This window comes from Sminthopsis crassicaudata, chromosome 6 (assembly GCF_048593235.1).
Source record: "Sminthopsis crassicaudata isolate SCR6 chromosome 6, ASM4859323v1, whole genome shotgun sequence".
NCBI classification, from domain to species: domain Eukaryota; kingdom Metazoa; phylum Chordata; class Mammalia; order Dasyuromorphia; family Dasyuridae; genus Sminthopsis; species Sminthopsis crassicaudata.
In genome coordinates this window covers 197,543,436-197,566,910 of record NC_133622.1, presented here as the reverse complement: position 1 = coordinate 197,566,910, position 23,475 = coordinate 197,543,436, and the positions used below count along the sequence as shown (strand labels likewise).

Sequence of the window (23,475 nt, the reverse complement as noted above, 5' to 3'; positions counted from 1 at the left end):
GAAAACCTTGGGTGTTCTCAGGCGTGTCACAATGGGCATGACACAATGAGGTCTCCATGGAGAAGGTAAGCAAAGCAAATGCTCATCAGATGAGGGTAGTGCTCACCTGGTATGTGGGTTTTTTTTCTTTTTAAAAATTGTTTGAGGAAAGCTTTTTATTTACAAAACATATGAAGGGGTAAGTTTTTAACACTGACCCTTGCAAAACCTTCTCTTCCAACTTTTCCCCTCCTTCCTTCCACCTCTTCCCCTAGATGACAGGGAAGATGACAGGGGATTCACATGTTAAATATATGAAAATATATGCTTAATCCAATGTATGTAAAAATATTTATACAATTATCTTGCTTATGCATAGATTGTCTTCCTAGTTCTTTTTGTTGACATCATTTTCCCCAATAGAATATAAACTTTGCGGGCAAGACCATTTTGTTTTTACCTTTATGTCTCCAGGGTCTAGTGAAATATACGACCCCTAGTGAGTATGTAATATATGTTTGCTCCTTGTTTAATTGAGCTTTGCTGATTGAGTAGTCTAAGGAAGATGGATGAGGTGGGCTACCAGATGAATGATATGGTCACAAAGGACACAGGGACCAGAAACTGGGGACATGAGTAGAAGCACCAGCGGGAAAGGGAGCCAAGCCCACATATTGCTCTTGGGATGGAGCCTAGGGTTTGGCTGCAAAGCAGAAGGAGCTAGGGCCACGGTTAAGACCCCAGACCGCTTCATCCGGTACCTTTCATCATGTAGAATTTGGAAAACACCCCATTGAACGCTGCAGATCTAGAATCCCCTTGTTAATTAGGCCAGGGTTGTCTGTACAAGACAAGATCTGTTTCAATCTCGCCTCTATTTTGCTGACCTGTTGCCTCAGTTTCTTTAACTGAGAGAGTGGATATTAGCACCTACCTCCCAGTGATGTTCAGGAGAGAATATGTGTAAAGTGCTTAGCACAGTGCTTGGTACATAGGAGTTTAATAAATGCTTGTTTCCTTAATAAATATTGGTAAATCGGAAGTGATTCGAAGTGGAAAAATGGCAGAGCTACCAAGGAAAAACTCCAACAGTTCTTGCCCTCAAGAAGGTGGTTTTCTGTAGATGAGACCCTCCAAGCCCAAGCCCAGAAGTGGAAAGCCCAAGATGGAGGATGAGAAGGTGCTGTCAGAGAGCAATCCAGACCTCCTCCTCTTCCACCCCCTGGGAGGATTCCCAAGGCCAAGCTAAGGACTAGCTCTGGAAGCCGGCTTGACTGGCTTGTCCAGGGTCTTCTGGGGCCCTTCAGCCAATTAAGGCTGCATCCTGCTTGGGAGTTAGTTTGGTTTCATTTTCTTGCCAGAGCCTGTACATCAATTCCCAAGAGGTATTGTTCCAGCTTTATCAATCAGTGCAAACATCTTTTGTGGCTAACCTGACCTTTGACACTATCTATGGAATCAAATCAGACGGGGTTTTCCCATCTCCAATCTTGCCGTCTCCAGAGCACCCATTTGCTTTTCTAGCACTCTTACTATCCCCCTTCTTCATCCAGGGGATTTAGGTTCCCAGCTTCTGAAGAAAGGTTAGATTTTCAGAAACCGAAGTTTGACATTTCAGTCATATAGATTATAATGAGCACAAGTCAGGCAGAAGAAACTTCAAAGGGGGAATGGGGGGCTCTAGCACAAGCCTGTGGGGACACCAATTATTTTCTGGCTCAGCCTTCCCCTAGAGCTGAGGGGAAGCACCTGGATGCAAATCTCTAAGCCAGTCCCTTGTCATTCTGAATTGCCCTTCTGGTGTAGAATGGCTGCTCTGCTCCTCCAGGAAGATCCAAAAGACTTCAGCAGGGCCAGTTCCGAGCTTCTCTGGAACTTCTCTGGCTAGAACACAACAGCCCTGCTGCTTGTTAACCCCCACTACCTCTTTGCTCCCAGATTTTCAGACGGTCCCCAGCCTCTGATGGCAAAGGGCCTGCTTACAGTTTTTTCACAATCTCAAAGAAGAACAAATCTGCCTCCCTCTCTTATTCCCAAACCCAGATAGGATAGCCAGCTTTACCCATCAGCAGTATGGGCTAGCTGCAAATAAGGGAAAAATGTTGTTTACCCAATAAGTTTGCCAACAAGTATTTCTTTAGGATTAACCAGCTGGCAAATATAATCATCAGATAGTAAAGAAGAAACTGGGAAATATCACTAATCATGTGGGAGCTGAAAGAATGACAACTTGAAACTTTTGGAAACAGAAAAAAAAACATTTTTTATTTTTAAAAACACATCAAACTCAGAAACATCATCTCTCCCCTTCCCCCCACCAGTACAATAAACTCCAAAGTATAGATATCAAAACTCCCCAACAATCAAACTCAGAAACATCCTCTCTCCCCTTCCCCCCACCAGTGCAATAAACTCCAAAGTATAGATCAAAACTCCCCAACAACAATCTAAATCCCGTTTCAAGTAGATTTCCAAAGACATGTTTTCAATATCGCCAGAATCTGGTCACTCTGGCTTCAGTATCTCCTTTGCTTCAGTATTGGCTTATAGGTTGCCTGAAAAGATAAAATGTGAAAGCATAAGTGAAAGATATGTGTCCATTTGATATACTGGAAAAACCATCCACGAACTGCAATATTTTGGGGGGGGGTTGTATGTATATTTTAATCCAGCTATTCATTCTCTTCTGCCTATAAATCTCTTTTCTACTTCTAAATCCCTTTTTTTAATCTAAATATCTCTTTTCTACCTATAAATGGCTTTTCTTCCTATAGAGCTGTTTGCTACCTATAAATCACTTTTCTTCCTATAAATCACTTTTCTACCTATAAACTTTTCTACTATAAATCTATCTTTTCACTTATCTATCCATCATTATCTTTTTAACTATGCATTAAGTGTATCTATTCAATCTATTTGTTTATCTTCTCTATCTGATCCATCCATCACCAGGAATCTATGTATCTAGTCTACCAGTCTATTAGTCCACTCATCCATTCTTCTATTCACATACTACTCCCTTTGCTGTCAGGATCCAACTGGGTTGTTGGGAAGAGAACATCACCTTTAAGTCAGAAAACTTTGGGTGTTCTCCGGCATGTCACAATGAGCATCACACAATGAGGTCTCCATGGCCAAGGTAAGCAAGTCAACTGCTCATCTGATGAGGATTGTGCTCAGGCTTTATGCGCAAGTCTTCTTTTAACAATATTTTTTAGGAAACCTCTTTATTTAGAAAACATATGGACTTCCGGACAAAGGAGTAGTGGCAGTAGTAGGAGGTGGAGGCGTAGAAGAAGTAGGAGTATTATGAGTAGTAACAGTAATAGGAAGAGGAATAAAAGTAGTGATAGAAGTAGTAAAAAGAGTAGTAATGATAAAAGTAATAGTAATGGTAGTAGTATTAATAATAATAGGAGTAGGAATAATAGTAGTAGAAGAAGTAGTAATAGCAACAGTAATAATGATAGGAATAGGAGTGACACTAGTAGGAGTAGGAGTAGGAGTAGCAGTACTAGTAGGAGTAATAGAAATAGTAAAAGTGGTAGTAGAAATAATAGTAGTAGTGGTAGTAAAAGGAGTATTAATAGTAATAGGAGCAATGATAGCACTAGTAGCAGGAGGAAGAGATCTAGAAGGAATAATAACAATAATAAGAGTGGCAGTAATTGTAGTAGTTGGTGGAAGAGTAATAGTAGTAATCGTAGGAGTAATACTAATAGGAGTAGGAAGAGGAGTAATAGTAGAAATAGTAGTAATAATAATAGGGGTAAGAGTACAAGTAATAATGGTAGTAGTAAGAGAATTATCTGACCTTTACACAGTGCTTCACCATCTCCCGAATTCTATAGATCATCTCCTCAAATGCTACCCCTAAGGCTCAGACCAAGTCTTGTGGGAACAGCCAGACTCTCCCATCCTTGGGCCAGGGAGATGCATGTCCTGTTATTTCGGGTTCGGTACCTGTGTTCCAGGCTTCAGGGAAGAAACGAGATCTTTCAACATTTTGGCTTCTGATATTGTCACCCCACCAACCACAAAGAGGATCTGGAGTGGATGGTCACCGGGATGAGGGCGGCCCACCTCTAACAGTCACCACAACAAGGATGGGGTCAGCCCTCAGAAGGGAATGCCAGGTTAATGTTGCTACAAATGAACTATATAAAATCCAAGAGAAAATATATGACTCATTAATGATCAAATACAGATCTTACATTAGGACACAATGTTGCTAGATTTTCACTGTGGAATCGCAATTTTAGAACTGGAAATGTAGTTTCCTAGTGGTCATGGAGCTCAACTATCTCATTTAACATGTGAGGAAACTGAGGCTCAGGGAGTTTAAAGTGATAATATAAAGTCATGAAAGTAAGAAATAAACAGCAGAGCAAAATACCACTTGTTTAATGTTACTTTATTACAGTGTCTTTCCCCTAACCCATCCCACCACTTTTTTTTTTTTAAGAGTAAATATGTTTAGTTATAGGTTAGAAGATTGGAGTATGGAAATATACACACACATATATGGACACCCATACACCCATATATAATGAACACTTAGAGGTAACACGATAGTATTAACAGGATCTGTTTGAATCTTGTCTCTGCCACTTACAACTTGTATGCGCTTGAACAATATATTAACTATACTAAACCTCCTTGTGTCTCAGTGACTTTCTTTGTAAAATATGGAAGTAGAAACCCTGAAATATTGCTGCCAGCTCAAAATCCACGATGCTGTGACTCTACTTGAAAACAAATAGTTCTCAGAGGCTTATCCTCTGTGGAGCAAACATGATTGTATCATTCCCAATTTACAGAGGAGGAAATTGAGGCAAACACAGATTAAGTGACTTGCCCAGAGTCCTACAGCTGGTGTTTGAAATCAGTTGCTGATTCAAGGGAGGTCCAACAGTGTTATCCACTGAACCAGCCAGCTGCCTATAATTTTAGAAAAAGTCTTCATCTATATGTAATTGAATTTAACAAGCATTTATGAAACCTCTAATATGAGCAAGTCATCTTTTTTCTGGGAACCAGCCATAGGATGAGGAAAAAGAAAATAGTTTCCGAACTAAAAGAATTTGCTTTTGTTTGTTTGTTTGCTTTTAAGTGTAGGCTCTCTATTTCCCAGATTATTTGTACTTCTAGTTTATATATAGGGCTAGTCAGCAACCAGGCCCTACCTTGATCTCCTATTAACACTGACTGCAGGAGGGAAGCTGCAGGTACATTATCTCTATGTAGATGCTTTACCTTCATGAACAGGTTAAATCCCGTTTTAAGTCGATCCCGAGGCTTAAGATGCGTTCAATATCGCCAGCATCTGGTCACAACTGGTTCAGTATCTCCTCTGCTTCAGCAGTGGCTTATAGGATGCCTGAAAAGGTAAAATGTTACAGCATAAGTGAAAGATATGTGTCCAATTGATCTACTAGAATAACCATCCACAAAATGCAATTTTGGGGGGGCGTGGGGGAAGAGGGGAAGAAAGAGAAGTCAACAATTTCCCAAGCCAGATAGAAAGCAACCATTTTAGCTTCTATAATATTGAAGAATAAAATATAATAGTTTAATACTGACGTGAAGGCAGTCTCAATCTATGACAGCAGCCCTTGGTATCATGCTGATGAGGGCCCAAATGGATCTCTCTCTCCAGTAATTTATTTACTGATTTACCTAACCCTCCATTGACTCCTTCATTATCTATGTATAATTTAAGGCAGCTATTCATTCTCTTCTGCCTATAAATCTCTTTTCTACCTATAAATCTCGTTTCTTCTCCTAAATCACTTTTTTAACTATATATATCTCTTTTCTACCTATGTATCGCTTTTTTCATATAAATCTCTTTTCTAACTATAAATCACTTTTTTTCCTATAAATATCTTTGATAGCTATAAACTTTTCTACTATAAATCTATCTTTTCACTTATCTACCCATCATTATCTATTTAACTATGCATCAAGTGTATCTATTGAATCTATTTGTTTACCCTATCTATCCCATCTATCTATCAGCACTTATCTATGTATCTAGTCTATTAGTCTATTTGTCCACTCATCTATTCTTCTATTCACATACTACCCCCTTGGCTGTCAGGATCCAACTGGGTTGTTGGGGAGAGAACATCCCCTTTAAGTCAGAAAACCTTGGGTGTTCTCAGGCGTGTCACAATGGGCATGACACAATGAGGTCTCCATGGAGAAGGTAAGCAAAGCAAATGCTCATCAGATGAGGGTAGTGCTCACTTGGTATTGTTAGGATTACTAGGTGAGAACTCACGTTGTCTGGACAGTGACAAGGTGAGAATTCAGGTTGTCTGGACAATTACAAGGTGAGAACTCAGGTTTACTTGATAGAAGGAGCAAACTCATTGGCTGAAGTGGTTCTTCCCTGAAGCCCTTGCATTATCCCACGCCCATTCTCTGGGAGGATAAAGGAGGCAACAGTGGGCCTGGAAAGTCAGTCTGCCTGGAGAAGGATAAGAGCTGCAGGTGATTCAGAGCCAGGATTCAAGGAGAAGACTCTGCACTACATCTGGCTTGATGCAGCTCTCTGCAGGAAGGGAAGTCACTTCTCTGGACAAGAGTTAACAGCAACTCCCTGGAGACAACAGTTCACTACAGGAAGAAGAATCTGTCTGAGAGATTTGAGTAGACACAGCAGATCTCTTCCCAGAGAGCGATCCAGCAGCTTCTGGAGACGACAGCACGCTACATTTGGCGTCCACACGTGGGGCAAGGACTTTTGCTTATCCTGACAAGAGGAGCTAGACCAGACCTTCGCAATTTGGCGCCCGAACAGGGACAGACACGGTCCTGATTCCAGTGGAAAAGCCTCCCATCCAGATCTCAGTCTCTCTGAGCCAGAACTGTGAGTAACGAGGAAACTTTGTTAAAGATTAAGTGAGCGTGCTAATAGATAAATAAGGAACTTAACTTGTTAAGGGCTAAACCAGGAATCTCTTATAGCTGAAATGGGGCAGATGTTAGCTATATTCAATCTCTGGACCTCAGCCGACTCATCCCCAGCCCCAGAAGCAACCTCAGCTCCACCCCCATTCAGTCGTGGTACTATAGAGAGTATAATCAAGATAATTGAGGAGCAGAGTTTACTTGTAACATGGGTACAGATTGCTAAACTCTTGGCTGCATTAAGACGCACATCCCCTTGGTTCTTAGAGGAAGAAAAGATAGATGTAGATAAATGGAAGCTAGTGGGATTTGAAATGAAAGAATTTTATGCAAAAAATGGGCCTCGTTCAATTACTGCAGAAGTATTTTATATCTACAACATAGTTCAATTAACCTTAAACTATCAAGCAAGTTGTTGGAGAAGGAAAAGTTTTAAAAAGGAACAGAGGAGGAAGTGTGAGGAAAAAAGGAAAGATCAAGATCTTGCCTTAGAGCAAGAGGATTTAAATGAGGAATTATGGTATGATTCTCTTGAAGAAGCTTCAACCCTGCCTAGAGAACAGATTATTGGCAGGCCCACATCCACCCCACCTTCAGAGGTGGAGGAAGAAGGAGGGGAAGAGGCAGAAACACAAACAGAATTGCCTGTGAAGCAGCCTAAGCCTATGACAAGATTAGAAAAAGCATTGGTTAAAGCTAAGAGAGAAGGACAGGATATAAGTGATTTTATACATGCATATCCTGTGATTGAAAATATTGACTCTGTAGGTCAAAAAAGGAGAAGATATGCACCTTTAGATTTGAATAAAATTAAAGATTTGAAAAAAGGTTGTACCCTTTATGGGGCTACATCAGCTTATGTTAAAATGTTACTAGATGGTTTGTCTTATGAAGTCCTAACCCCAAATGATTGGAAATCCATAGCAAGGACATGCCTGGAACCTGGAGAAAATTTATTATGGCTTGTGGAATTTCATGAATTATGTAAAATTCAAGACAGATGCAATTTGGAAATAGGAGTTAACACACAATTCACTTTTGAGCACTTGGCTGGTGAAGGTTGTTATGGAGAGAATTCAGAACAGATTAATTATACCATGACAATATATGAGCAAATTGCTAAGGCTGCAATAAAAGCTTGGGGTGTCCTTCCTGGACAGAAAGATCGTGGAGAGGCTTTCACTAAAATACAGCAAGGTCCCAATGAACCTTTTGCAGATTTTGTGGGACATTTGCAAACTGCTGTCAAAAGAACTATTGGAGAAAATTCAGCTACAGAAATAATGACCAGACATCTGGCTAAGGAAAATGCCAATGAGATTTGCAAAAGAATTATATGGGGATTAGACAAAGATGCTCCTTTAGAGGAGATCATAAGACGCTGTGCTACAGTGGGAACAAATGCTTTTTACACCCGGACAATGATGAACGTGGAAAGACAGGGTCCCTCCTGGCAAGGGCCTTCTAGAGAAACTCGGCGATGTTTTCAATGTGGAAAAATTGGGCATCTAAGAGCTCAGTGTAGATATGGAGATACAGTGAGAAGACAGGGTGAGAGAAGACCTAAAACTCCATGTCCAAAATGTCACAAGGGCCTCCACTGGGCCTCCGAATGTAGATTGACACAGGGAAATGACAGGTGGGGCCCAGCTTCAGCCCCCGAAGTGGGGCATGATGGCAACCGAGGTTACATCCAGAGAATTTTAAGACATGATCAATCAGCCAAAAGGCAATCAGATGGAAGAAAGGGATTGAAATTAGGAAAAATAGAGTTGTGTGCAGGAGAGACTACCGAGATACTCCCTGGAGAAGTGAAATCTGTTCCTGTTGAGCCTATGGATCCTTTGCCTCCAGGCACAGTAGGCTTGACCATTTCACCTTCTGAGAGTGCCTACAAAACAGTGTCCATCCATACACTGATGTGGGAAACTGGAGAACGTGTATCTAATATCCCAGTCACTAACACAGGCAGACAACGTGTGATTTATCAACCAGGAGAAGTAGTAGCATCAGGCATATTGTTACGTACCCCTAATAAGCAACCTCGTGATAGTCGCCTAGATTTTGACTCCAATGAACAAAATCCAGGAATATATTGGACAGCAGCTGTGACAGCTGACCGACCTATGCTTACTATTTATATAAACGGAATACCATTTGAAGGATCGGTAGACACGGGTGCAGATCGTACAGTTATTAGAGGTGCCAATTGGCCCGGTCACTGGCCAAAGATTAAAGCAGACATGTCTGCTATATGTCTGGGGTGGGAGGATCAATAGCCCCAGAAGTTAGTGCTAGGCCTTTGAGATAGGTATTTGAAGGAGAAACAGGAGCTTTTACTCCTTTTGTGGTTGAAAAAATCCCCATCAATCTGTGGGGAAGAGACATTTTACAGCAGATAGGATTACAAATAAGCACTTCAGCTTTTTAGGCAGGGCTGCTGTTGAAGGCCTACCTGCACTTTCACCAGTTCCTATTCAGTGGAAGACTGATTCACCAGTGTGGGTAGAACAGTGGCCCTTAAGAAGTGATAAAATTCAGGCCTTATTAGACATAGTGCAAGAACAACTTGACCAAGGACACTTGCGGCCTTCTCTAAGTCCTTGGAATTCCCCAGTATTTGTGGTGAAAAAGAAATCTGGAAAATGGAGGATGTTAACTGATCTAAGAAGAGTAAATGAACAGATGGAAACTATGGGAACTCTTCAGCCTGGACTTCCATCTCCTACTCAGTTGCCAAGAGAATGGCCTCTATGGGTTATAGACATTAAGGATTGTTTCTATTCTATCCCTCTAGATAAGGAGGGTATGAAAAGATGTGCTTTTTCAGTGCCTAGTGTTAATTTGGCCGAGCCTTATAAAAGATATGAATGGACAGTTTTGCCACAGGGAATGAAAAACAGCCCTACTATGTGCCAAATGTATGTTGCTGCTGCTCTTGCTCCAGTAAGAAAAGCCTTTCCAAAAGTAATATTGTTACATTATATGGATGATATTTTGGGATGTGCACCTGAAAAAAAAATGTTAGAAGCATGTCTACAAAGGACCATGGAAACATTAAAGTACTACAAACTGCATATAGCTACAGAAAAAATTCAAAGACAGGCTCCTTTTCAATATTTAGGATATCAAGTATATCCTAAGACACTCACAGTACAAAAGCTTTCTTTAAGAACAGAGAAGTTGAACACCTTAAATGACTTTCAAAAATCAATAGGAGATATCCAATGGATGCGTCCAGTGTTAGGCTTAACTACCAATCAACTACAACCTCTATATGACATTTTAAGGGGAGACAGTGCTTTAAATTCACCACGCCAGCTTACAAAAGAAGCACAAAATGTGGTTGAAAGAGTCACTCAAAAACCCTTGGAAATATCAGTTTTTGCTACAAAAGAGGCACCCACAGCAGTCCTTCATCAAGGAGACAGAGTGATTGAGTGGATGAACCTCCCAGCACAACCAGAACAAAGCCTTACACCTTACCCAGTGCTTGTGGCTAGGATTTTATTAAAGGCTATTAAGAGAGTAACACAATTATCTGGAATAAGTCCTGAAAAAATATACACATTCTATACTAACGCACAAATTAATGTATGCTGTGAGACCATCCCAGAATGGCAAATTTTATTGGCCACCGCTCCAAATTTTGCACATGGATCTCCATTAAAGATTACCCGGCTACTACATAATTGGCGATGGATCTTTGAAGAAAAGGTTTCCAAGGTTCCTCTTAAAGGACCAACAATCTTTACAGACGCCTCCAAAGAAAATATTTGTGCTGTATACTCTCATGATTTAACCATAAAGAGAGTAATCAGGACTCCTTTTCAATCCACTCAAAAGAATGAATTATTTGCTATCATGCTAGCTCTTACTTATTACCCAGGAGACGTAAATATAATTACTGATTCAGCTTATTCTGTAGGTGTAGTACAAAGAATTGCCACAGCCCAAATAAAATTTGCAGCCTCTAATATTTATCAGCTCTTTAAGGAACTTCAAGAGCAAGTGAGAAAACATCCAGGCAAGATTTATATCTTGCATGTCCACTCACATAGTGGACTTCCAGGTCCCATTTTTGTTGGAAATTCAAAGGCAGATAGCCTTCTAACGATGTTAGCCAGTAGTCCTTTATTTCAGGAAGCACAAGAATCTCATTCTAAATATCATCAGGCTGCTCGAGCTTTACGTTTACAATTTGGAATCACAAGAGAGGAAGCTAGGAGCATAGTAAAAAGCTGTACAGCTTGTCTTCCTTGCCATGCTCCTACACTCCCTCCAGTGAAGAATCCTCGTGGTTTGAGACCCAATGAAATCTGGCAAATGGATGTGACCCATTATAAATCTTTTGGTCGTCTATCTTTTATCCATGTCGTGGTAGACACCTTTTCAGGATTCACATTTGCAGTGCCAGCAGCAAAAGAGACAGCCCGAGTGGTCACTGAATTCCTTATACAAGCATTTGCAATTATGGGTGTGCCACAAGCAATAAAAACAGACAATGGACCTGCATATACGTCCAAACATTTTACACACTTTTGTGCACAGTATAAGATTTTACATACCACGGGCATACCCTTTAATCCTCAAGGGCAGGCAAGAGTAGAGAGAAGAAACAGAGATATTAAGACACTCCTCCAAAAACAAAAGAAAGGGGGAGCCACAGGTAACCCTAGAGAACTTCTAAATTTAGTTCTCTATACCATTAATTTTCTAATTTTTGACAAAGATGCACTGGCTGCGGCAGACAGGTTTTATAACCCACCAGAAGGGCAGTGTCCAGTGCGAGCAGCTCCACTGTCCTTAGATAATCGCCAGGTGATGTGGAGAGATCCAGAAAGTGGTGAATGGAAGGGACCAGGTAGGTTAACTGCCTGGGGGAGAGGGTTTGCTTGTATTTCTTCAGCAGGAGAAGGAATCAGATGGGTGCCAACGAGTCATATTCGCCTTGTCCATCAGAGAGAGACAGAAAAAGAGAAAGACCTCAAAATAAAGGAGAAGATCTAAGAAACATCTTACACCGAAAGAGCATGGCTAATAAAAAGACTGTTAAAGAAGTTTAAAACCAGCAGGAATCATTGGACTTCCTCACACAAGATGAGACTAATGGACAATGGATTTATGGACATTTATAAATTTTCAATTTATGATTATTTGATTATGTTATATACTTCTAGCATGTGTTATGTTACTATGTTACTATGTGCTTATGTAATTTATGTAATTATCTGTAATACTTCCCATATTGATGGCTTTAGGTTTCAAGGTCATGACTGTCCTATGTTCTAAATCAAAAGAAAGGGGGAGATATTAGGATTACTAGGTGAGAACTCACGTTGTCTGGACAGTGACAAGGTGAGAATTCAGGTTGTCTAGACAATTACAAGGTGAGAACTCAGGATGCCTTGATAGAAGGAGCAAGCTCATTGGCTAAAGTGGTTCTTCCCAGAAGCCCTTGCATTATGCCACGCCCTTTCTCTGGGAGGATAAAAGAGGCAACAGTGGGCCTGGAAAGTCAGTCTGCCTGGAGAAGGATGAGAGCTGGAAGAGATTCAGAGCCAGGATTCAAGGAGAAGACTCTGCACTAAGTCTGGCTTGATGCAGCTCTCTGCAGGAAGGGGAGTCACTTCTCTGGACAAGAGTTAACAGCAACTACCTGGAGACAACAGTTCACTACAGGAAGAAGAATCTGTCTGAGAGATGTGAGTAGACACAGCAGATCTCTTCCCAGAGAGTGATCCAGCAGCTTCTGGAGACGACAACACGCTACATGGTATTATGGAGTTTTTTCTTTTAAAAAATTATTTGAGGAAAGCTTTTTATTTACAAAACATATGAAGGGGTAAGTTTTTAACACTGACCTTTGCAAAACCTTCTCTTCCAACTTTTCCCCTCTTTCCTTCCACCTCTTCCCCTAGATGACAGGTAATTACATGTTAAATATGTGAAAATATATGCTTAATCCAATGTATGTAAAAATATTTGTACAATTATCTTGCTTATGCATAGATTTTCTTCCTAGTTCTTTTTGTTGACATCATTTTCCCCAATAGAATATAAACTTTGCGGGCAAGACCATTTTGTTTTTACCTTTATGTCTCCAGGGTCTAGTGAAATATATGACCCCTAGTAAGTATGTAATGTATGTTTGCTCCTTGTTTAATTGAGCTTTGCTGATTGAGTAGTCTAAGGAAGATGGATGAGGTGAGCTACCAGATGAATGATATGGTCACAAAAGACACAGGGACCAGAAACTGGGGACATGAATAGAAGCGCCAGCGGGAAAGGGAGCCAAGCCCACATATTGCTCTTGGGATGGAGCCTAGGGTTTGGCTGCAAAGCAGAAGGAGCTAGGGCCACGGTTAAGGCCCCAGACCGCTTCATCAGGTACCTTTCATCATGTAGAATTTGGAAAACACCCCATTGAACGCTGCAGATCTAGAATCCCCTTGTTAATTAGGCCAGGGTTGTCTGTACAAGACAAGATCTGTTTCAATCTCGCCTCTATTTTGCTGACCTGTTGCCTCAGTTAGCACCTACCTCCCAGTGATGTTAAGGAGAGAATATGTGTAAAGTGCTTAGCACAGTGCTTAGTACAAAAGAGTTTAATAAATGCTTGTTTCCTTAATAAATATTGGTAAATCGGAAGTGATTCGAAGTGGAAAAATGGCAGAGCTACCAAGGAAAAACTCCAACAGTTCTTGCCCTCAAGAAGGTGGTTTTCTGTAGATGAGACCCTCCAAGCCCAAGCCCAGAAGTGGAAAGCCCAAGATGGAGGATGAGAAGGTGCTATCAGAGAGCAATCCAGACCTCCTCCTCTTCCACCCCCTGGGAGGATTCCCAAGGCCAAGCTAAGGACTAGCTCTGGAAGCCGGCTTGACTGGCTTGTCCAGGGTCTTCTGGGGTCCTTCAGCCAATTAAGGCTGCATCCTGCTTGGGAGTTAGTTTGGTTTCATTTTCTTGCCAGGGCCTGTACATCAATTCCCAAGAGGTATTGTTCCAGCTTTATCAATCAGTGCAAACATCCTTTGTGGCTAACCTGACGTTTGCCACTATCTATGGAATCAAATCAGATGGGGTTTTCCCATCTCCAATCTTGCTGTCTCCAGAGCACCCATTTGCTTTTCTAGCACTCTTACTATCCCTCTTCTTCATCCAGGGGATTTAGGTTCCCAGCTTCTGTAGAAAGGTTATTTTCAGAAACAGAAGTTTGACATTTCACTCATATAGATTATAATGAGCACAAGTCAGGCAGAAGAAACTTCTAAGGGGGAATGGGGGGCTCTAGCACAAGCCTGTGGGGACACCAATTATTTTCTGGCTCAGCCTTCCCCTAGAGCTGAGGGGAAGCACCTGGATGCAAATCTCTAAGCCAGTCCCTTGTCATTCTGAATTGCCCTCCTGGTGGAGAATGGCTGCTCTGCTCCTCCAGGAAGATCCAAAAGACTTCAGCAGGGCCAGTTCCGAGCTTCTCTGGAACTTCTCTGGCTAGAACACAACAGCCCTGCTGCTTGTTAACCCTCACTACCTCTTTGTTCCCAGACTTTCAGATGGTCCCCAGCCTCTGATGGCAAAGGTCCTACTTACAGTTTTTTCACAATCTCAAAGAAGAACAAATCTGCCTGCCTCTCTTATTCCCAAACCCAGATAGGATAGCCAGCTTAGCCCATAGCTTTACCCATCAGCAGTATGGGCTAGCTGGAAATAAGGGAAAAAGGTAGTTTACCCAATAAGTTTGCCAAGAAGTATTTCTTTAGGATTAACGAGCTGGCAAATGTAATCACCAGATAGTACAGAAGAAACTGGGAAATATCACTAATCATGTGGGAGCTGAAAGAATGACAACTTGACACTTTTGGAAACAGAAAAAAAAAAAAAAACCTTTTTTTATTTTTAAAACCACATCAAACTCAGAAACATCATCTCTCCCCTTCTGCCCACCAGTACAATAAACTCCAAAGTATAGATATCAAAACTCCCCAACAATCAAACTCAGAAACATCATCTCTTCCCTTCCCCCCACCAGTGCAATAAACTCCAAAGTGTAGATCAAAACTCCCCAACAACAATCTAAATCCCATTTTAAGTAGATCGTAGCAATATCGCCAGAATCTGGTCACTCTGACTTCAGTATATCCTTTGCTTCAGTATTGGCTTATAGGTTGCCTGAAAAGGTAAAATGTTACAGCATAAGTGAAAGATATGTGTCCATTTCATATACTGGAAAAACCATCCACAAACTGCAATATTTTGGGGGGGGGTGTATGTATATTTTAATCCAGCTATTCATTCTCTTCTGCCTATAAATCTCTTTTCTACTTCTAAATCCCTTTTTTTAATCTAAAAATTTCTTTTCTACCTATAAATCACTTTTCTACCTATAAACTTTTCTACTATAAATCTATCTTTTCACTTATCTATCCATCATTATCTTTTTAACTATGCATTAAGTGTATCTATTCAATCTATTTGTTTATCTTCTCTATCCCATCCATCCATCACCAATAATCTATGTATCTAGTCTATCAGTCTATTAGTCCACTCATCCATTCTTCTATTCACGTACTACTTCCTTTGCTGTCAGGATCCAACTGGGTGGTTGGGGAGAGAACATCACCTTTAAGTCAGAAAACCTTGGGTGTTCTCAGGCGTGTCACAATGGGCATGACACAATGAGGTCTCCATGGCCAAGGTAAGCAAGTCAACTGCTCATCTGATGAGGATTGTGCTCAGGCTTTATGCGGAAGTTTTCTTTTAACAATATTTTTTAGGAAACCTCTTTATGTAGAAAACATATGAAGGGGCAAGTTTACAACACTGAGCCTTGCGAAACCTCATGTTCCAACATTCCCCCTCCTTCCTTCCACCTCCTTCCCTAAATGACCAGTCATTACATGTTATATATGTGAAAATATAGGATAAATCCAATGTATATGAAAATATTTATGCAATTATCTTGCTTATGCAATGATTTTCTTCCTACTTTTTTTTTGTTGACATCATTTTCCGCAATAATATATAAACTTTGAGGGCAAGACCATTTTGTTTTTATCTTTATGTCTCCAGGGTCTAGTGTAATATCTGACCCCTAGTAAGTATATGTAATATATGTTTGCTCCTTGTTTAATTGTGCTTTGCTTATTGAGTAGTCTAAGGCCTGATGGATGAGGTGGACTACCAAAGAATGATACAGTCACAAAAGACACAGGGACCAGAATCTGGGGACATGAGTAGAAGCAGCCAGCGGGAAAGGGAGCTAAGCCCACATATTGCTCTTGGGATGGAGCCTAGGGCCAAGTTTATGTCCCCGGACCTCTTCATCAGGTACCTTTCATCTTGGACAATTTGAACACTGCAGATCTTGGATCCTTTTGTTAATTAGGCCAGGGTTGTCTGTACAAGACACATCCAATCTTAGGCCAAGGTTATCATGTTAGATCCATAGGATAGTAAGTCTGGAAGAGGTCACGAGCAACATGCCCTGAGAACAACATCTGCTTAATACACCAATAAATCTAATGTTGCAACAACTGGGGGAAGAGATTGAAGCTCACATTAAACAGAAGCATTTGCTTTGAGAAATTGTAGGGTAAAGACCCTTTTCAATGAAATAAAACGATGTGTTCCAATCGTCAAGCAGCCGAGTTCCCTGAATAAATCCAACCAATTTAAATCCAAGGCTAGGAACAGGCCAGGATGTCTGCTAAACTTTGCATGTATCCCAATTGGATCCTCCTCTCAAACCTGGAAGTGGAGGTATTCTTTTTTTCCCCCTTTCAAAAATGAGCTAGCTGGGCCCCCTCTCCCTTGGTGACAAGGCCAGTGAGCCTGAGGCCACATCTGGCTTCAGGCCTGGGATCTGTCTGCTGCACTGGGCATTTGATGAATGCTTGGTGACTAAAACCCAAGAACATTACCATTGCCTCACTGGCTCAGACCTCCAACTTACCCCTCCCCTCAGTAACCTGTCTCTGCCCCGTGAAGCCCAAGAGTGTGCCATGAACACTGGAGCGGCTACATCTCCTGGTAAGCAATGCACAATGAAGGAAAAGCACTCAGCGCCTTCCCATGCTAGTATCCCGGCAGCCGGGGAGCTCCTTCTCTGATCAGTGAGCATGGGTAAGATTTAGTGCCTTCCAGGTTGAGGAAGGGGCTCTAAGCTGTTTGCAGATACCCTCCTTAAAGGGTGCCAGAGTGACTCCCTACAATTATTGACCATTCTTCTCTGCTTCATGATTGTCCTGAGTAATGGAATTTTTGAGTTTGCAGACTAAGAGGGATTAGAGCTTGGTGCTGTGGGATGCAAGGCCTCCCTTTGTTTGTCTGTGTGTGCCTTACATCCCAGGGAGTGCATTCGGTGGATCTATGAGAAATTATTCTGTCTGTATTAATAAATACACCCAGGCTTTTAAAGAAGTAATTGGCAACAGAGAAGCAACAAGTGCCTCTGGCATGGCATTGCCCACAGAAATAGAACTGGTTCTTCACCAGCTCCAAGGTGGAGGCTGATAGTTCTGTATGGGTTCCTCACAGAACCACAGTTCAAGTAACCAAGGAGTAGGCCTGGGGAGACTCAGCCAGGTCTATTCCTCCTTCAGTTTCCCAAGGAATTCAGAGCAACTTCAGCTTGGAACAGAGTGTCCTCATAAAGAATGGAGACATTTCCAGGAGTGGAGAGAGGGGGAAAATTCCAAGTTCCTAGTGCACAGGTTCTCAACCTGGGATATATCACGTTTATTTTCAAAACTAATTTTAATAATGAATGTCGAAAACTGTCTTTACCTGTATTTGGAAAAAATAAAATACTATTGAGAAAAAAACATTTTAAAACAGTATTTCAGTAATCGTGATTCCCTCGTTATCCTGTTCCTTTGTTTTAAGCATTTAAAAACGTCTATTCCTAGAAGAGGCATTCAGCAGTAAGTCAAAAAAGTCCATGATCCAAAAAAGTTAAGAAAGAAAAGATGATTAAAAGAAGTCAGGACTCGACTTTAGACTCTGTCTACTACTGTGTGCCTGTAGTTGTCTGTATTTGAAACAAAAATTGTTAGTCTTAAAAATGAAAAGGGAGAACTCACCCCTAATGAAGAGGAAATTAGAACAATAGTTAGGAGCTACTTTGCCCAACTTTACGGCAATAAATTCGATAACTTAAATGAAGTGGAAGAATACCTTCAAAAATAAGCTTGCCCAGACTAACAGAGGAAGAAGGAAATAGTCTGAATAGTCCCATTTCAGAAAAAGCAATAGAAGAAGCTATTAACCAACTCCCTAAGAAAAAATAATCCCCAGCACCAGATGGATTTACATGTGAATTCTACCAAAAATTTAAAAAACAACTCCAATGTTATAGAAACTATTTGAAAAAATAGGGATTGAAGGAGTCCTACCAAATTCCTTTTATGACACAGACATGGTACTGATACCTAAACCAGGTAGGCTGAAAACAGAGAAACAAAATTATAGACCAATCTCCCTAATGATGCTAAAATCTTAAATAAAATATTATCCAAAAGACTACAGAAAACCCTCCCCAGGATGATAAACTATGGCCAAGTGGGATTTATACCAGGAATGCAGGGCTGGTTCAATATTAGGAACACTATTTGTATAATCAACTATATCAATAACCAAATTAACAAAAACCATATGATCATCTCAATAGATGAAGAAAAAGCATTTCATAAAATCCAACATCCATTCCTACTACAAACCTTTGAGAGTACAGGAATAAATGGACTATTCCTTAAAATCATGATTATATATTTAAAACTGTCAGTAAACATCATATGTAATGGTGATACACTGGAACCTTTCCCAGTAAGATAAGGAGTGAAACAACGGTTGCTCACTATCACCATTACTATTCCATATTGTATTAGAAATGCTAGCCTGGGCAATAAGAGCCCAGAGAGATTCCAGGAATTAGAGTAGCTAATGAGGAAATCAAACTATCACTCTTTGCAGATGACATGATGGTATACTTAGAGAACCCCTAAGACTCTGCTAAAAAGCTATTAGAATTAATTCAGAACTTTAGCAAAGTTTCAAGATACAAAATAAATCCACCTAAATCCTCAGCATTTTTACATATTACCAACACAATCCAACAGCAAGAGATACAAAGAGAAATTCCATTCCAAACAAATGTTGAGAGTATAAAGTATTTGGGAATCCATCTACCAAAGAATAGTCAGGAATTATATGAGAAAAATTACAAAACACTTGCCACAAAAATGAAGTCAGATTTAAATAATTGGAAAGACATTCAGTGCTCTTGGATAAGCAGAGCGAATATTATCAAGATGACAATACTCTCTAAATTAATCTATTTATTTAGTGCTACACCAATCAGAAACTATTTTAATGACCTAGAAAAAATAACAACAACATTCATAGGAAAGAACAAAAGGTTGAGAATTGCAAGGGAAGTAATGAGAAAAAAAAAATAATCAAATGAAGGTAGCCTAGCTGTACCTGATCTAAAGTATATTATAAAGCAGCAGTCACCAAAACCATTGGGTGTTGGCTAATAAATAGACTAGTTGATCAGTGGAATAGGTTAGCTTCACAGGGCAAGATATTGAATAAAAATAGCAATCTAGTTTTTGACAAACCCAAAGATCCCAGATTTTGGAATACGTATTCATTATTTGACAGAAACTGCTGGGAAAACTGGAAATTATTATGGTAGAAACTAGGCATGGACCCACACTTAACAGCAAATAGGGAGAAAAGATCAAAATGGGTCCATGAGTTAGGAATAAAGAATGAGATCATAAATAAATTAGAGGAACAAAGGATAGTTTATCTCTCAGACTTGTGGAGGAAATATAACTTGCGCAGATTAACAGAGGAAGAAGTAAGAAGTCTAAATAGTCCCATTTCGGAAAAAGAAATAGAACAATTTATCAACCAACACCCTAAGAAAAAATCCTCAGGAAGAGATGGATTGACATATGAATTCTACCAAACATTTAAAGAACAACTAACTCTAATACTATATAAACTATTTGAAAAAAAAATGAATTGAAGGAGGCCTACCAAATTCCTTTTATGCCCCAGACATGGTACTGATACCTAAAACCAGGTAGATTGTAAACAGAGAAAGAAAACTAAAGACCATTTTCCTTCTTGAATATTGATGCTAAAATCTTAAATAAGATATTAGCAAAAAGACTTCAGAGAATCATCCCCAGGATAATACACTACGATCAAGCAGGATTTATACCAGCAGTGCTGGGTTGGTTTAATATTGGGAAAACTATTAGTATAATTGTCCATATTAATAATCAAATTACTAAAAACCATATGATCTTCTCAATAGATGCAGAAAAAGCATTTGATCAAATCCAACATCCATTCCTACAAAAAAAGACTTGAGAGTATAGGAATAAATGAACTATTCCTTAAAATGATAAGGAACCTATATTTAAAACCGTCAGCAAATATCTTAGGAACTTTTCCCTGTAAGATAAGGAGTGAAACAAGGTTTCCCACTATCACCATTACTATTCAATATAGTACTACAAACGCTAGCCTCGGCAAAAAGAGCCGAGAAAGAGATTCAAAAATTAAGAGTAGGAAATGAGGAAATAAAACTATCAATCTTTGCAGATGACATTATGGTATACTTAGAGAACCCCAAAGACTCTGCTAAAAAAGCTATTATAAACAATTCAGAACTTTAGCAAAATTGCAGGATACAAAATAAATCCACAGAAATCCTCAGCATTTTTATACATTAGCAACACAATCCAACAGCAAGAGACACAAAGAGAAATTCCATTCAAAATAACTGTCGATAGTACAAAATATTTGGGAATATATCTAACAAAGGAAAGTCAGGAGCAAAATTACGAAACACTTGCCAGAAAAATGAAGTCAGATTTAAATAATTAGAAAGACGTTCAATGCTTTTGGATAGGCCGAGAGAATATAATGAAGATGACAATACTCCCTAAACTAATCTATTTATTCAGTGCTATACCAATCTGACTCCCAAGGAACTTTTTTAAAGACCTAGAAAAAATAACAGAATTCATATGGAACAACAGAAGTTCAAGAATTTCAAGGTAAGTAATGAAAAAAAAAAGGAAGGTGGTCTAGCTGTCTAGCTGTACCTGATATAGAACTATATTATAAAGCAACAGTCACCAAAACCATTTGGTATTGCTTAAGAAATAGACTAGTTGTTCAGTGGAGTAGCATAGGTTCACAGGGCAAGATAGTGAATAAAAATAGCAATCTAGTGTTTGACAAACCCAGAGATCCCAACTTTTGGCATAAGAATTCATTATTTGACAAAAACTGCTGGAAAAACTGGAAATTAGTATGGGAGAAACTAGGCATGGACCCACACTTAAGATCAAAATGGGTCCATGATTTAGGCATAAAGAACGAGGTCATAAATAAATTAGAGGAACATAGGATAGTTTACATCTCAGACTTGTGGAGGAGGAAGGATTATGTGACCAAAGGAGACCTAGAGATCATTATTGATCACAAAATAGAAAATTTAGGTTACATCAAATTAAAAAGTTATCACAGGGGGGGGAAAACTAATGCCAGGAAGATTAGAAGGGAAGTAACCAATTGGGAAAACATTTTTACAGTTAAAGGTTCTGAGAAAGGCCTCACTTCCAAGATATAGAGAGAATTGATGCTAATTTATAAGAAAACAAGCCATTCTCAAATTGAAAAAGGGTGAAAGGATATGGACAATTTTCAGATGATGAAATTAAAACTATTTCCACTCACAAGTTCCAAATCACAAGTGTGAGATACCACTACACATCTGTCACATTCGTTAAGATGACAGGAAAAAACAATGATGAATGTTGGAGGGGCTGTGAGAAAATTGGGAAAATGATGCCTTGCTGGTGGAGTTGTGAAAGAATCCAACCATTCTGCAGAGCAATCTGGAATTATGCCCCAAAAGTTATCAAAATCTGCCAATCCGTTGACCTAGCAGTGCTACTACGGGGCTTATATCCCAAAGAAATCCTAAAGAAGGGAAAATGACTTGTATGTGCCAAAATGTTTGTGGCAGCACTTTTTGTAGTGGCTAGAAACTGGACAATGAATGGATGTCCATCAATTGGAGAATGGTTGGGTAAATTATGGTATAAGAATGTTATGCAATATTCTTGTTCTGTAAGAAATGACCAACAGGAGGAAAACAGAGAGGCTTGGAGAGACTTACATCAACTGATGCTGAGTCAAACGAGCAGAACTAGGAGATCATTATACACTTCAACAATGATACTGTATGAGGTTGTGTTCGAATGGAAGTGGATATCTTCAACATAGACAATAGCTAATACAAGTCCACTTGATCAATGATGGAGAGAATCAGCTACACCCAGAACCTGAACACTGGGATATGTAAAGTGAGAGCATTTTGTTTGTTTGCTTTTTATTTTTCTTCACAGATTATTTTTACCTTCCGAATACAATTCTTCCTTTGCAATAACAACAACAATAAAATTTGGTTCTGCACATATATATTGTACCAAGAATATACTATAAGATATTTAAATATGTATGGCAATGCCTGCCGTCTATGGGAGGGCCTAGTGGGGAAGTACGGGAATAATTCAGAACAGAAAGGAGTACAAGGGATAATGTTGTAAAGAAAAATATGCCAGTGTACTGTCAAAAAAAATGTGCTATAATCAAAAATCAATAAAAAATAATGATTGTAGCGAGCTGTTGTCTCTAGAAGCTGCTGGATCGCTCTCTGGGAAGAGATCTGCTGTGTCTACTCAAATCTCTCAGACAGATTCTTCTTCCTGTAACGAACCGTTGTCTCCAGGCAGTTGCTGTTAACTCTTGTCCAAAGAAGTGACTTCCCTTCCTGCAGAGAGCCCCGTCAAGCCTGATGCAATTCAGAGTCTTTCTTCTTGAATCTCCTCCAGCTCTTATCCTTCTCCAGGCAGATCTGCCCTCTGCGCCCATTGCTGTCTCTTTTTATCCTCCCAGAGAATGGGCGTGGGATAATGCAAGGGCTTCTGGGAAGAACCACCCCAGCCAATGAGCTTGCCCCCTCTATCAAGTCAACCTGAGTTCTCACCTTGTAATTGTCCAGAAAACCTGAATTCTCACCTTGTCACCATCCAGACAACCTCAGTTCTCACCTAGTAATCCCAACATCTCCCCCTTTCTTTTGATTTAGAACATAGGACAGTCATGACCTTGAAACATAAATCCATCAATATGGGAAATATTACAGATAATTACATAAATGACCTTGAAACATAAATCCATCAATATGGGAAGTATTACAGATAATTACATAAATTACATAAGCATATAGTAACATAGTAACATAACGCATGCTAGAAGTATATAACATAATCAAATAATCATAAATTGAAAATTTATAAATGTCCATAAGTCCATTGTCCATTATTCTCATCTTGTGTGAGGAAGTCCAATGATTCCTGCTGGTTTTTAAAGTTCTTTAATAGTCTTCTTATTATCCATGCTCTTTCGGTGTAAGATGTTTCTTAGATCTTCTCCTTTATTTTGAGATCTTTCTCTTTTTCTGTCTCTCTCTGATGGACAAGGCGA

The 23,475-nt window shown here is 39.7% G+C and overlaps 1 long non-coding RNA gene across 1 annotated transcript; it reads left to right on the top strand.

The window, feature by feature from the left end:
• The first annotated feature begins 32 nt into the window (after nucleotides 1-32).
• LOC141546672 (uncharacterized) lies at nucleotides 33-4,374 on the top strand. Its single transcript, XR_012483379.1, has 3 exons — nucleotides 33-65; nucleotides 3,011-3,118; nucleotides 3,831-4,374. It is a non-coding gene; the product is annotated as an uncharacterized LOC141546672 (long non-coding RNA).
• Nucleotides 4,375-23,475: the final 19,101 nt, after the last annotated feature.